The sequence below is a fragment of the Lepisma saccharinum genome, chromosome 11 (assembly GCF_977018435.1).
Source record: "Lepisma saccharinum chromosome 11, izLepSacc3.1, whole genome shotgun sequence".
Classification (NCBI taxonomy): Eukaryota; Metazoa; Arthropoda; class Insecta; order Zygentoma; family Lepismatidae; genus Lepisma; species Lepisma saccharinum.
In genome coordinates this window covers 36,210,798-36,226,965 of record NC_139239.1, presented here as the reverse complement: position 1 = coordinate 36,226,965, position 16,168 = coordinate 36,210,798, and the positions used below count along the sequence as shown (strand labels likewise).

At 38.0% G+C, this 16,168-nt stretch overlaps 1 protein-coding gene across 1 annotated transcript in view; it reads right to left on the bottom strand.

The window, feature by feature from the left end:
• LOC145994724 (serine/threonine-protein kinase NIM1-like) overlaps positions 1 to 16,168 on the bottom strand; it is a 159,643-nt gene that overhangs the window by 107,801 nt on the left and 35,674 nt on the right. Inside the window, exon 2 of the mRNA XM_083130927.1 lies at positions 13,364 to 13,447. The gene's annotated coding sequence lies outside the window, so the exon portion shown is untranslated. The remainder of the gene's footprint in view (positions 1 to 13,363; positions 13,448 to 16,168) is intronic.

The window sequence follows — 16,168 nt, the reverse complement described above, 5'->3', positions numbered from 1 at the left end:
TTTTGCCAACCTGTGAGCTGTAGTGTTTAGGTGACAAGCGACCTGCTCAAATATGATACTGTTGACAATATTGTACGCCCCCGTGAAAATTACATATAAATAAGACTTAAGCGTATTATCTGCTTTCATGTCAGATTTTACCAACCTGTGAGCTGTAGTGTTTAGGTGACAAGCGACCTGCTCAAATATGATACTGTTGACAATATTGTACGCCCCGTGAAAATTATATATAAATAAGACTTAAGCGTATTATCTGCTTTCATGTCAGATTTTGCCAACCTGTGAGCTGTAGTGTTTAGGTGACAAGCGACCTGCTCAAATATGATACTGTTGACAATATTGTACGCCGCCGTGAAAATTATATATAAATAAGACTTAAGCGTATTATCTGCTTTCATGTCAGATTTTACCAACCTGTAAACTGTAGTGTTTAGGTGACAAGCGACCTGCTCAAATATGATACTGTTGACAATATTGTACGCCCGTGAAAATTACATATAAATAAGACTTAAGCGTATTATCTGCTTTCATGTCAGATTTTACCAACCTGTAAACTGTAGTGTTTAGGTGACAAGCGACCTGCTCAAATATGATACTGTTGACAATATTGTACGCCCGTGAAAATTATATATAAATAAGACTTAAGCGTATTATCTGCTTTCATGTCAGATTTTGCCAACCTGTGAGCTGTAGTGTTTAGGTGACAAGCGACCTGCTCAAATATGATACTGTTGACAATATTGTACGCCGCCGTGAAAATTATATATAAATAAGACTTAAGCGTATTATCTGCTTTCATGTCAGATTTTACCAACCTGTAAACTGTAGTGTTTAGGTGACAAGCGACCTGCTCAAATATGATACTGTTGACAATATTGTACGCCCGTGAAAATTATATATAAATAAGACTTAAGCGTATTATCTGCTTTCATGTCAGATTTTGCCAACCTGTGAGCTGTAGTGTTTAGGTGACAAGCGACCTGCTCAAATATGATACTGTTGACAATATTGTACGCCCGTGAAAATTAAATAAGACTTAAGCGTATTATCTGCTTTCATGTCAGATTTTACCAACCTGTAAGCTGTAGTGTTTAGGTGACAAATGACCTGCTCAAATATGATACTGTTGACAATATTTTACGTCCGTGAAAATTAAATATAAATAAGACTTAAGCGTATTATCTGCTTTCATGTCAGATTTTACCAACCTGTGAGCTGTAGTGTTTAGGTGACAAGCGACCTGCTCAAATATGATACTGTTGACAATATTGTATGCCCGTGAAAATTAAATAAGACTTAAGCGTATTATCTGCTTTCATGTCAGATTTTGCCAACCTGTGAGCTGTAGTGTTTAGGTGACAAGCGACCTGCTCAAATATGATACTGTTGACAATATTGTACGCCCGTGAAAATTATATATGTAAATAAGACTTAAGCGTATTATCTGCTTTCATGTCAGATTTTCCCAACCTGTGAGCTGTAGTGTTTAGGTGACAAGCGACCTGCTCAAATATGATACTGTTGACAATATTGTTCGTATATTGTATTGTATAGGAGACTAGAAGCATATAATTTGGCGGAAAAAAACCCCCAAGTAAGGTCATAGAGAATAGTTAAAAAAAAAAGTGAACAATTATATTTTGCATTGCACAGCATTGGATATTAAATAACATACCCCCAAAAAATCTCTGCATTATGCGTTCTGTAAAAAATTGCCCTACGTGCCAAACTGCTGTGTCAAGTAAACATTTTCAAAAGCACTGTCGTACTTGTGTGCCGGGAAAGCAAATATGTGCGACCAAACTGTGCTCTAAGTGTGGAAAAAATATTTCTATTGCCAACTTCGAGTTGTTTTTTTTTTGACACGTATATATATTATTATTTTTTTAACAGAGGAAGAAAGTCCGTGCTTCGGAAAACGCGATGATGTGCGTAATGATATCTTCCGTCTCCTGCTTAGACTTGCACCAATCTACTGTGTACCGTCTTCTTCCCTGCCTTGCCTCGTCCAGTTCGTCCAACCTCTCGTTCAATTTTTCCCCTGCAGCCGAAAGCAGAATGTTGAGATCACCGCACCTCAGGCCGCCGATCTCCCGAAGATGGTCCTTGAGAACCATTTCACAAGGGATGCGAAATTCCGGCGTCGTTCTTGCTATGATTACAAGTTTCCCTACATCCTCACAATCTCTGTTTACTGCGTGTTTAAATATTTTACATAGTAGCTCGGGCGGCAAATCAGTTATACGAGACATGTTGTTATTATTATTATTTTTTCACTCTATGTTATTTATATACCCTACCCCAATTTTTGTTTCGTGTTCATGGCGATGGTGGTACCCAGTGCGGCGACCCGTTCACCCAGCGATGCGTCTCTGCTCACGAACCTTTCGAAAGCTGCGTGCTCTAACTTTCTGTCTGCTTCGTGACGTGCATCCAGATCCGTCTGCGTGGTGTTGTAAGCGATGTCGTGATTTTTGCATGCGGCGTCCAACGGATTCACACCCTTGTCCCCTCTCTCCAATTTTTTCTCGAGTTTGGTACCCGGTCCGCAGTACTGGTAGCCAGGTAAATGCATCTCAAAAGGTAACTTGTTACCTTTTGAGAACAGGCACCTGTACGTGTTCTCGAAAAGTTTGGAGCAATCCAAATACCAGCAACTGATGAAACTGTACGATGGTCTGGACATTGCAACGTTCGCCTCGGAAATAAAACCACTCGACGATTGTCGTGAAAATTCAGTTGTTGTGTTCGACGACGCCATCCTGGAAAATCAAAATGAAATTCGCAACTTTTTCACGCAAGGTCGTCACAAAAAAAAAATGGATTGCTTCTACCTAGCTCAAACGTTTTCCAAAATTCCAAAACAGTTAGTACGCGACAACGCTAATTTCATATGTTTGTTTCGTCAAGATCACACCAACCTCAAGCACGCGTACGATGACTACGTAGGCGGAGACATGAACTACAATCAATTTTCGGAACGCTGCTGCTCTACTTGCTGGAACGGTGACGATTTCGGATTCGCGACGATCGACATGACGAGGAAACCCAACGACGGAAAATACAGAAACAAAATCAACGACTTTCTAAACGTTGCAACGTTGTGAGAAACGACGTTTATTTATATACGTATAAGTTTACTCTATGCACAGATAGATTAATCGGAGGACTGGGCATACAGTTTAAAATAAAATCGGAATCCAGTAGGTATCGAACCCAGGACCCTTTGATTACAACATGACAACTTATCGACAAGAAGAGATATTTTTTTTGGTGACGTGGAGTACTTTATCTTTCGAGGAGTCAATATTATTTTTTTACTCAGTCGTCATATAACATAAACACACGCAAACATTCACATGTGCTTTTATTATTTTGTGTTCGTTAAGTACAAGTATATTCTTACATAAATTATTGTTTAATTTAATAAATTGTAAACTCGAAGCCTGCTATACTAACACTCCTTCTGTGTTTCATTATACTATTGAAAACAAATATTGCGTGCATGCGGAAATAACACAGAAAAAAAAGCGGATGGAAGCAATTTAAAATCAGTGGAGCAAGATTAGTATTACAAGAGCATAAAAACATGTGCTTTCATTCAACTTCGAAAAATAAGAATAAATATGTGCATACAGAACACATATGCTTTCTTTTCACAGTTGTAAAATCATATAAATTGTACATGAAGTAAGTTACGGGAAGGCTTTTTTTTTTATGTCTGTGTATATGTATGTTGTACAATTAGGTACAAGTATTGTACAATTAGGTACAAATTGTTGTACAATTATTTTCCCCAGTTGTCCAGTTGGAGTTGGGGGGCATAACACTGGTACTATTTGTAATCACAGTGCTTACTCATGTATTTTGTTTAATATTTTATTTCAAATTCGCTGTCAGAAACTAGTGTTGCCAGTTCCTGGATGTAGGTTTACCTACTCTGTTGGTTGTCACTGTCAAGCTTCCAGTATTCGTACAGCATAAAAAGCTATAACCCCCCTCTCAAAATATATACATTGTATACGCCAATTCTTGCTGTGAAATTTCTATGCTGTTTAATCTAATAGAATTCGAATCTCTGAGAAAGCCAAGTACTAAGCTTTAGCATTCCATATTAGCAAAACCTTTATACGTACGTATTTATAACCTCAATTTACTAATCAAAAAATCCCCCCCTAACCAACCAATTAGCACATTTATATGACCTTCTATAGAGGAAGAGGACATAACATTTCCGAGCCGGTATTATTAATATGACATTCTTAACAGGTTAATACATCAATCTTTAAGCAAACACTTAGGAATATTTGAAATTCAAACAATTCTTGTGACAAAAAACAAATAATTAGGAAATTCTTTTCAACCAAACAATCAACACAAATCTCTCTTTTTTATAGAGAAAAAAAAACATAACATTCCTGAGACAGTAATAGTGAACACTGTCGTTTGAAATTAGAAGAAGATTAATCACACGAGCATCATCATCGTCGACATCGCTTATCCTGACGGGATGCACGACATGTTTATCCAACGTATAGGAATACACGTTGATGATTAAGCGTTTTCCTTCTGCATCTCGTGCTCATATTTCAAATTTTAATATATCAGAAATAGTCACCAGGTATTCGATGCCAGACATTACACTTTCAAAACTCAAACTCGTATTGTTTGTAATATCCAACCCACTGTGGATTATTTTTGCAATAAACAGAATACAGTGCAGCCAATATACACCTCCGATTGTTACAATAAGACTTTACCGCCGGGCAAACTGCTCGAAATAGACGCCAAACAGAACACAGCTAAATTGATGATGAATAGCATGTTATTTGTTTGGTTTGCGTCACAATACGGAAATAATAAGAGGCACGCGCGTGCGCGTGTGGCACATCATTCCCCCAAGAGAGGTTTACAAAAATCACAATATATAAACATTTGGTCCCCCGGGGACTTGGAAAAAATTTACAATAAGATGCATTCGCTCACCACTGTTGCCAGCCATAAATCTCTCTCTCTTCATCTTACAGCAAAATTGGCATCTCTATTTTTTTTTAGTTGTAAGTAAATTGCCAACACACTCTAGTTAATAATACTACATATTATACGCACACACGCACACACATACTATATTACCATCCACCCATCTCTCTCTCTCTCTTTTACGGCATTGCGTGTTTGTTGCCGGTTTTTCTTGTTTAGTGTGTGTAGGTTGGCAAAAATTGCTTTATGCACTGTAAGGCAAGCCTCAAGCAAAATTGCCAGCTCCTTGCTTTAGGTTAGGTTAGACAAAAAAAAACTGTAGGTGGGCTGTCGGTTGTTTAACTCTTTCCTCTCTCTCTCTCCTCTCTCTTTTTTTGTAAAAAACCATGGCAAAAATACCAGTAGGTTGGCAACCTTGCTTTATGCACTGTAAGACAAGCCTCAAGCAAGGTTGCCAGCTCCTTGCTTTAGGTTAGGTTAGGTTAGGTTAGGTTAGGTTAGGTTAGGTTGGGTTAGGTTAGGTTAGGTTAGGGTGGGTTAGGTTAGGTTAGGTTAGGTTAGGTTAGGGTGGGTTAGGTTAGGTTAGGTTAGGTTAGGTTAGGTTAGGTTAGGGTGGGTTAGGTTAGGTTAGGTTAGGTTAGGTTAGGTTAGGGTGGGTTAGGTTAGGTTAGGTTAGGTTAGGTTAGGGTGGGTGTTGGCAGCTGTCGGTTGTTTAACTCTTCTCTCTCTCTCTCTCTCTCCTTTTTTTGTAAAAAACCATGGCAAAAATACCAGTAGGTTGGCAACCTTGCTTTATGCACTGTAAGGCAAGCCTCAAGCAAGATTGCCAGCTCCTTGCTTTAGGTTAGGTTAGACAAAAAAAAACCTTGGTGATTTTTTCGAGTAAAATATTGGCAACACTACGAGAAAATAGAGCTTATGCCTTACAAGAGCAAACTATTAAGAAGCCTCAAGCAAGATTGCCAGCTCCTTGCTTTAGGTTAGGTTAGACCAAGAAAAAAAACTGTAGGTAGGCTGTCGGTTGTTTAACTCTTCCCTCTCTTTCTCTCCTCTCTCTTTTTTGTAAAAAAATCATGGCAAAAACACCAGTAGGTTGGCAACTTTGCTTTATGCACTGTAAGACAAGCCTCAAGCAAGATTGCCAGCTCCTTGCTTTATGCACTGTAAGACAAGCCTCAAGCAAGATTGCCAGCTCCTTGCTTTAGGTCGTTAGACCCCAAGAAAAAAAACCTTGGTGATTTTTTCGAGTAAAATATTAGCAACACTGCGAGAAAACAAGACTTATGCCTTACAAGAGCAAACCATTAAGGCGAGCCTCAAGCAAGATTGCCAGCTCCTTGCTTTAGGTTACATTAGACCCAAAAAAAACCTTGGTGATTTTTTCGAGTAAGCAGCTGGCAACACTGCGAAAAAATGAGGCTCATGCCTTACGAGAGAAATCCATTAAGGCGAGCCTCACCGAGCCTCATTTTCGGGCGCAGAACCCGTGCACTTCCACTACTCCAGTCCTTAAGCAGCTGCCGTATAAAAACACCCTTTATTTGGACCAGTATAAAAGTGAAGTAGACTAATATTTGTACAACACCTAATTAATCTATTGCAGCTAAAGCAATCGAAACTACAATCTTGTCTTGTTATCTTCATAAATTCGTATGTGTTTAATTCGAAGCGGTAATAATACCTCCCAAAATTACACACAATTTATTTGCAACCTAGTTGTGTAAATCAGAGAATGCCTGACCGCACAAGGCAGTTAAAATCAGTAATGCTGACCCTGCGGAATTTGAGCATGATAACGGCTGACTCATAACTTATTGAAGATCAGGTTTGTCCTTTCATTCAAGTGCATACATTTTCTGCTCTGTATGCAATCTAGCGCATATTGTTAACAGCCGGTCGTTTATCTTTCGTTATCAGGAAGTAGCTGTTCACCAGGAAAAACAACGAGATAAGCAGCTACCATTAAAGCAATTTCCTCCCTTGCTCTTGCAGAGGGCGTTCACAATTTCTGTGCAGAGGATCCCGCTGCAAGTAACATAGGAAGCGATGATCCATCACAGACTGTCACGTCCGTTATCTCGTCCCATACATTGGCTTCTCTTCTTTCACAGAATGTCGATATTCCGCAGTGCGCGGTTGGTTTCTGCAGTTTCTTCTGCAACATTTATCAAGAGTAAGCAGATTGTGTAACATATAGCCAGGTAGAGCGATCTTCTGTTGTACTTAATATAATTAGAACTTTCTTACATGGAGCGATCGGCCCACCCACTTTATACCTTGTCTCGTTCTTGCATGGAAACTTATTTGCCTGTGGATTACATGAATGGTAGTAGAAAGTACTGTACAGTCACGAACACATCGAAAGTCAATGGTATCATTACAACCCAGAAGTGTCCGTGTTACTGACCCAATAGGACCAAATGATGTAAATAGTCTGCAAAAGCGGAATAGAGATGGCAGCACCAGGCGTGCAAGATTAAGAATTAACATAATATATGCGAATAACTTTGTAAATATGAATAAAACGAATGGGAAAGATGAAAAACAATAAAATATACTATAAGAAGACAAAGAATAATTATAAATAAATAAATTAATATATATATTCCATAAATTAAATCAGTTATCATATGTAAATTAATATGAAAATTAAAGAAGTCAAAGCACTGATACAAGTGTGTGTCTTTGAACAGATATTGTATCTCTCTCTGTTTGATTTACCCCAGTGGCGGCACGTTCCAGTCGACGCCCCACAGCACTTTTGGTTGTGTGTGTTAATCGTTTGGCACCAAGTATACAGTCTGTTGTACCCTAGTGTTGGCGCGTTCCAATCGCAGCCGCAAGGGAGGATATTAGTATAATTCCCAAAGCTTAAAGGAAAAAGTTGAAAAAAGGATAAAATAAGTCATAAATCGTCGAGAAACGAAAATAGAAGGAAGTCCAGATCCAGAACGTCCATTAAGGAGGAAGTCCAGATCCAGATCTGTCCATTAAGAAGAAAGTCTAAATAGAAGAATATACAAATTGAAGAAAAGAAATAATAAAAAACATATCGAGATGACAATTACCTGTAAATAAGAAATATTGAAGAACGTAGCTTATCATGTAAACATTCAATTTCCATGTATCCTTGTTTATAGAATATATTCGTTTAAACGTCTTCATTGGAAGGCATCCTGTATGGTTTCGTTGTCTACAAGAACCCTACCCTGTAGATATTATAGCTGAGGTTTAAGATTAAGATTTATGTACCTTTGCACAAATCGAGGTAGCATCCGTGACTATATAAATTGACATAGCCTTATCCAAGAGTTACCAAGAAGGTGTTATAATCAGGAGCGGTTTGTCCAAATAGGAAAAGTTAGATATTACCGCTAAAAAGTTTATTTACTCGTTGAGACATCACTAACAGTGAGAGCAGCGGTGATTCAGTCGATAGGGCGTTTGACTTTCACACATAGGGCCCGGGTTCGATTCCTAGTTCGGTGATTGCACGTGGGAATTTTTCCATGGTGCGGTTTTGGGGGTTCACCCAGCCTTTAACAAGTGGGTACCTACTGTAGGATTAAAAATTATGGATACTCGAGTTTGGCCTCCAATTAAAAAAATAATCAGTAGACCTACATAAAAACGAGTTACACCAAAATTTAGCTTATTTAAGTATGCGTTAATCTATGATAACCAATTTTTTTCGACTCGCAGTGACAGCCGGCAGTTTCCACGGTTCAACGGACATCACTGTGTTCCACGTATATCTTTTCTCCGTTGAATAAAAATCTGCATGAAATAGATTTCGCAATGTGAATTAACAATGATAATTGATTTTGAAAACAGATGCAAAAAGCTTCAAACTAACACATACTGTATTTGTAGGACTACACAATATAAAGTTATTTCGCAAGATTGATAATAACTGTTTTTGGACAAATTTTAAAAATCTGAAAATTAGAATTGTGTTTAAAACCTTTCTGCCTGTACCACACTAAAGTTTTATCATGATCGGACAACCCGTATTTTATTTATAGAATTATAATTGCTTAGCATGGATTAACGAAGAATTGAATGAGATATTTTTTTATGTAACTCGTTTTTATGTAGGTCTACTGGTCGATTTTTAATTGGAGTTCAAACTCGAGTATCTATAATTTTTAATCCGACAGTATTGTGTAAGCCCCGCGACAAGTTAAGTTTGCAGCAAGTTTTATGTATTAATCCACGCGAGAACGGCGCTCAGCATCTCCCGTGCCAATTTTGGCTCAACCGTCGAGCTGTTCATGTCACAGGCAGCGAGAAAATCGACAGTATTCCAGCGGAACTATACTGTGCGCACGTTTCTGTCTACATGTGTGAAATGTTGCTGCAAACTTAACCTGTCGCGGGGCTTAGTTTTCCAACGATGCTCTCATAAAGTACGCTACATCTCGAGATCCTGAAGAGTATGCAACCTTGAGTCACATAAGTTAACCGGGTTGCGTTACAGCCAGGATACGACAGAAAAGTGAGGCTATATTCGGAGCATTAGCTATCCATTTAAACTCATTTGTGATGCTAGGTTGCATACCGTAAAAGAGTAGATAGCCCAATATTATTTTCATGTTCCTTATTACAGAATTCTCAGATCATTACCAGTGCGCAGTTAGAGATCGGTTAGTTCATTGAACTGTCCAGCCTAACTATTGCCTATTTTGGGGGGAGCAGGAAAAGGTTTTATAATCCCTTGCCTTGACTCATCTCACTCAACAGGTCGTTAGGTGCCGGGGCTTGCCCCGATTTGATATTTTCCTGGAGATGAGGACTGTTAGAGAAAAGGTTTTATAAGGAATGTTCCTTATTACAGATATCTTAACCATGCATGAACCGTGTCATTCGTGTTTTCAAAATATTGATGTAAAATCAACAACTTCAATCTCGATTGATTTCCCTTAAATGAAATAATTATAAAGGCGTCCGCGATATATTATCTATCATCTGTGAAGGTTTCAGATCAAAGATTTAAATTTTCGCAGCTGGCGCTGTCAAGAAGTTTCTACCTCACGTTTTCTTAACCATGTATTATGTTTCAAAACGTTTATTAATAAATTTTGATCCAAGTAATTCCCTAAAATAGCTGCGACTTTTGTTAAGCTTCGAAAATGTAGTGCAGATAGAGATTTTATAACATATTTTAGGCAGAATTTGAGACAGATGCAACGCAAGAGAAATTAATTTTTTGACATATCTCATCCATTATAATTAAATCCAATACCAGACCAGTGATTTCGTTTAAATATGTTGAAATTTGTTTCAGCTACAGATTTAATAATATTGTTGATTTGCCTTCCCTGTCCTCTCACCCTTTTCAAATGTTTTGTTGGCTAATTGAAACACACGTGAAACGTGAACAGGCATTTGAGTTCGGTTCTCTAAGTTATAAAAACGTGGGTTCTACAGAGTTTTGATAATATTAAAATAGTGACAAGAGTATTTTCAACTTTATATAAATTCGTGTTCTACACCTCGAGATCGAGGCATAAAAACATTCAGACTTTTTCTTATGGAAAAAAATACCTGCAAACATACTACTGGAAAATGCATGTTAGTAACGCTCCAGCAGTCAGAAAATGCTGTCGAAATGTTAGAAGTTTGTTTTATTTGTACTCTATGCTCGGATAGTCTACACCGTAAAAGGTTGATTGTCTAAAACTGTCTATTTCTGCTGCCATGAAACTACCGTAAAAAATAACTGACTAATTAATGCAATTTTATTATGATCCAATTTTAAATCATGTATTTATGATTACCTTTATGCATGATAAAATATTCATATTAAAAAAGACGACTGTGTGCAGTTTGATTGATTTACAGCAGGTAAGCTGTTAAATTTTAACCGTAGTGTAAATTTTACTGTACTTCCTGACAGTGTAATCGGGACTGGGCCTACAGTTAAAGTGGGGTTCGAACCACTACACAAGGAACCTCCACCTCGAACCCTAGACCCTTTATTACGTGTCTTGAAGAAAAGCGGTTGAAATTTCAAAGGTAATATTAAATATGCCTGACAGCAACAATACAAGGAAAACTATACTGTCAGTAACTGATGATAACCATAAAAAAATTAAAACAAGCTTATTACGTAGTATTCAGATAGGGAAAATATGTAATCTTGTAACGGTTAAATTTGATATATTAAGTAAGAAATGTTTTATGGTGGCTAGAGAAATCTTCCATTGTTGAATTTGATTTTTAGTACACTTCGTGCACAGAAAGACTAATCTGGACTGGATCTACAGTTTAAAGTGGAATCCGAACCACTATGCACCTCCACCGGACATCGAAACTGGGCCCCCTTCATTACAAGACGACGACGCTACCACTACGCCATCGGGGAGGCCTCAGAACTTCCATTGTAAGTGCCAGTAAAATGTCAGCTTCTTCAGACATTTGCAATAGTGTTGTCAAGCACAGCTTGCTTTCTTGTCTACCTAGTTATAATAATTTAACTTTCCGACATAATTTCCTCTTGGTTGCAACTCATTCATTTGATTTTCAAACATCCTTGTCACATGTTGTGCTATTCCTCGCCGTTTCTAATATTCTCATAAAACATTGTCAAGGCCTTGCATTACCTCGTTTCTCAGGCTTGTTTGAAACGCATTCAAGACGAGGAAAACCTGGTCAATGGTTTAGAAATTCCGTGCTCAAGACAGTTTCTTCCGCAGTATCAATCGCCCCACCGGCTGGGCTCAAGTAGATCGAGGGGTGAGGATGTTCCTTGCATGTACGCTCCCTAACGAGGGGAAGTGCTGTTCTGTGTTCACGAATCGCACTTCCTCTTATTTACATTCAGAAGCCTCCTCTCCTCCGTGGCGGAAGACTTTCTCGCATGAAGCAGTTTACACCTTGCCCGTCGCCTGACTCATCGCGTGGAAGGTTGCCAAAGCAAATGACCCGGTGCCGAATGAGGGATGGAAACGGCCTTGGCCTCGGCAAACAAATGAAGATCGATAATAAAAGAATTCTCATTTTCATAAACATCACGCCAGAGAGGAGGGTATGGACTTGCTTCTTCCGTGATGGCATTAATTTGTTTCTCCTAAATTTTCACGTATAGCCGATGAAAGTAGCGGCTCATGCATATAGGGAGGGAGAAAAGGGACAGCTTCCATATACAGTTATTATTATTATTATATGGCATACAATATTTATCTTTAAACAAACAATATAAATGTAAATAATGGCTTGATGTCCTGCATATAAAAAAATTGCCTGATACCCAACCCATTGCACATCCAAATGCAATCTTATTCCATACCATCTAAGGATATTATGACTTTATATGGGGAAAACAATTATGACATAAACGAATAACGTGCATTCCACGGTAACAGAAAGACTCATACAGCGTGTGGAAGGTCTAACACATTGTAGATCTCGACAATAGTGTACGTGATGTGATATCACTGATAAGCATGTAACAAATGTTGTATTGCGAGTTTAAAAATCTAGATCGCTTTTATTATTTATCACTATTTGTGAAATAATATTTTGTAATAATTTACCACCTATTCTAACTTCACTAACTAAAAGAATTAAAGCATTGTTTTAAATTTATTTATCTCAATATTCTATATTTGTTGTTAATCAGGTTCTTGCACTCTGTTCGAAACGACATCTCTCTTATTCTGTATTTTACTCAATCATAAAAATTGTTAGCAGTTTTATCACCTTGTGTTTTCAGAGTTCAAGCTCAGTAGCTCCCTTCCCTGTCAGTTTCTTACTTCTTATTCTCAAATTCGGTGCCAAGCCATCTTTCTGTTTATGATACTTAAATTTTGACTCAAAAACAATCTTTTATGAAGAAATAATTTGATATAGAAATTACTAACTTCCGACTGAATTCGGTTACTCGGTTATCGTTCTACTTTCAATCTAGTTTTTGTTTTTGTTCCAGACATCTTTCTTTCTTCTCAATTTCATTTTTGAAATATGAACTAGACGTAAGCAATGTATAATTGGTTTATAAATACAACTCATTATTTTGTGTTCTAAACAGTTTCCGTTGTATTTTTATTTAGTTATTTTTTATTTGATAGAGAAACTACACATTTTGCTACCTTTCGTTTTGTTTTACAATCTTGTAACGTTCAAAATATTTTTATGGGTGCGTAATGAAAAAACAACACTATAAAAATAAGTTTTCCACACTAAAACTACATTCCTGCATGGAGACACTTTTGCTGGTTCGTTCAGGGATTCAAGTGTTTATTGATTATGACTCAAGATTGGTTGAAGCACAGCAATTTCTTCCTGCCCTGTTAATAATGTGATAGTATGGTCATACCAAGAACATTCACATTTAAAAATTTACTACGCAATAAATATCGGAAATTATACGAGTACTTACCTCTAATTCGAAATCAATGTTGTGGATATCTGATGTGAGACGTTCAACAATCAGTTCAGCCTTCGTTCCATGATGAACGTTAACCTATAAGTAAATGTTTAATGTTTCATTAGTCCATGACCAAAGGTGATACTTCGAGCGGGATTAAAGTGCACACTTAGATATTGATTATATACATCCACGTTACAAAAGCAACCAGATTCTTAAAACCTATACCTAACAATCCTCAAATATTCTTCTTTCAGTTTCACCAAGTCTTATAGCCTTTTAACATTTTGAATATACTCGTATTTGTTGTAATACAGATTTCTTTAACCGATGGCGAAAACGATCTTTTGCTCCACCGGTGGGGTAAAAGTTCGCATGTAGGAAGGAATTTTTAAATAATGTTAAAATGCCAAATTGGTTAAAAATTTGTGTTGAATTTATTTGTAATGATAACTAATTATATATACATTAATCGCGACGACGAGGATGAACGGTGAATTGATGAAATAAATGAAGAAATGTATACAATCAAACGTCCTTGACTTAACTAGGATTCCAACCTAAGACCATAGCCCGCTACGCTAACGGCTCCATTGGCTTCACTTCCTAATGGAGAAGTTACACATTTTAGATAGAGAAATAAGTCTCTCGCTCTATCTCACTTTCTCTATATCTCTCAACTTCTCCCCCCACTCCTCTTTCTCTCTACCTGTGATCACAATCATGCTCTTCCTGCCTCATTCCGCTCTCCCTAGGGGCCCGATTGATTTGCCTTCCCTATCTCCAGCCATCTACGCACGCAGTTCCTGTGTGTTCGCCTGCACCTGCTTTGTGCATGTGCATTTCACTCCAACTACCAAGACTGAAGCGGAAATTCGAAATTTGTCTAAGCGATAGTGCAAAGCACGGAAACAAGCCATTACATGATTAACAGGAAAAAAATAACAAAGGCTAGAGAATGATACTTCTGTCCTTGCAATGTTTAAACTACGTAGATAATATCATTTTATTAGCATTTTCTGTTGACATAATGTCATCAAATCTCTTTGCTTAGAATGTAATTTGTTCCTTAGTCTACTTAATCGAACCTATAATATGTAGTCCAAGCATTTTTAAGTTGCAAAATAGAGTAACGCTGGAAATTGGTGAAGAGTTAAAAACGGACTAAAAGTTACTAAAATTCGACAACTAACTCAGAAGTCAAGCTCTGTATGTCACTGTACTTGCTTTTAGGTTACTTTACGTTGCATTTCTGCCCCTTTAAATCGGAACGATGGGGATGAATGGTGATATGATGAGATGGATGAATCGACAATCACAGACACATATGGACATCACAATACAGTTCCTAGCTGAAGGTCCAGGCGCCAGCGCATCGTTAGTCTGCAATGTAGTCCAGGGTATAACCTCCCCAGAAGGCATGACAAATTAGAGAGCGATAAAAGAGTAACACTTTAAAAAAAAAACATTAGCCCCGTTTAGTTCGCTGCACTTTTTGACGCTCTCTGCACTCACGCGTCTAGTTGGTTACACGGTCCAAGACTGACTGTGCATCAGTGTTGCCACAATATGAGGGCACAATTTCCCTTTGAAAGGGGCAAAATTTCCCTTTTGGACCAATTTGTTGATTTAGTGTTTAAGTCCACTTTATGCACATTAAGGCTAATCGGGACTGGACCTACAGTTTAAAGTGGGATCCGAACCACTACGTGCCTCCACCGGGTATCGAACCCGGGACTTTTGGACCAATTTTTCCCTCCACCTAAGCAAATCATATAATAAATAATAAGAAGTAGCAGTAGTAGTATTAGCACTACAGCAGCAGTAGTAGCAGCAGCAGTACCTATAATTATTATTATTAGTGGTGGTGGTGGAAGCAGTACTCCATGTTCGTATGAATAATAAATGTTAAATTTGTCACATACATGTCAGTTTCATCGCTTCCTGGCCAGATGTCCCAGGTTTGAATCTTGGTCAAGAATCCATTTAATCCTTAATCTTCATCGTTACTATTATCCGAATCGACGTACAATAAACTTAACAGAAATATGAAGGGAGCAGAAATAAGAAGGAAGAAAAAAAAATTAAAAAATGTGTACATGAAACTGGAACTTAACATAAACTTTAATAATGTACAATCAAATGACTTAAAATTTCCCTGAAATTGTCATATTTTCAATCAAAATTTTCTTTTCCCTTTTGACTAAAGGGAAATTTCCCTTCATGTGGCAACACTACTGTGTTCTGGAGCTGTGTATGGTCACGTGGTGCGTGCTAACTAATCAAACGGATATTTAAAGCAGCAGACAGACATTTGTTGAATCTTCTGAACTTTAACTTGGTTGAACGTCATTTCCTTGTACCAGCCTGACACCGGGATACACCTGCACCACACCTAGTGTCAAAAAGTGCAGCAAACTAGATGGGGCTATTGGTGCATCTGGCAGTTTGTAAGGGCCCCTTTCCAGGGATACGGTGAAGGCCTTCAGGGTGGAAGGGGTAATCCACCCTCTTGGGAGAAAAAGGAATGTTCTACAACCGGGGAGGCATCACGGTGCTGGTGGGTGGATGATGTATTGGCGAATCTACGGGGATTAGGAACTACAGAAAATAAAAGCAAGAACTAGAGAGGGCAGGTGGCTGTGGTGAAGAAGGCCAAGGCGTTGCAATGACTCTAAGAGTCCGATGAGATAGAAAATCCGACCCAAAATGGCGGCCGACACCTGCAGTCCCATGTAATGTGATAATGTGCCATTAAGCCTAGAAGCTTAGAACGACCAGCAATCAAAAGATAAATGTTCAATAAATGTAAGGATA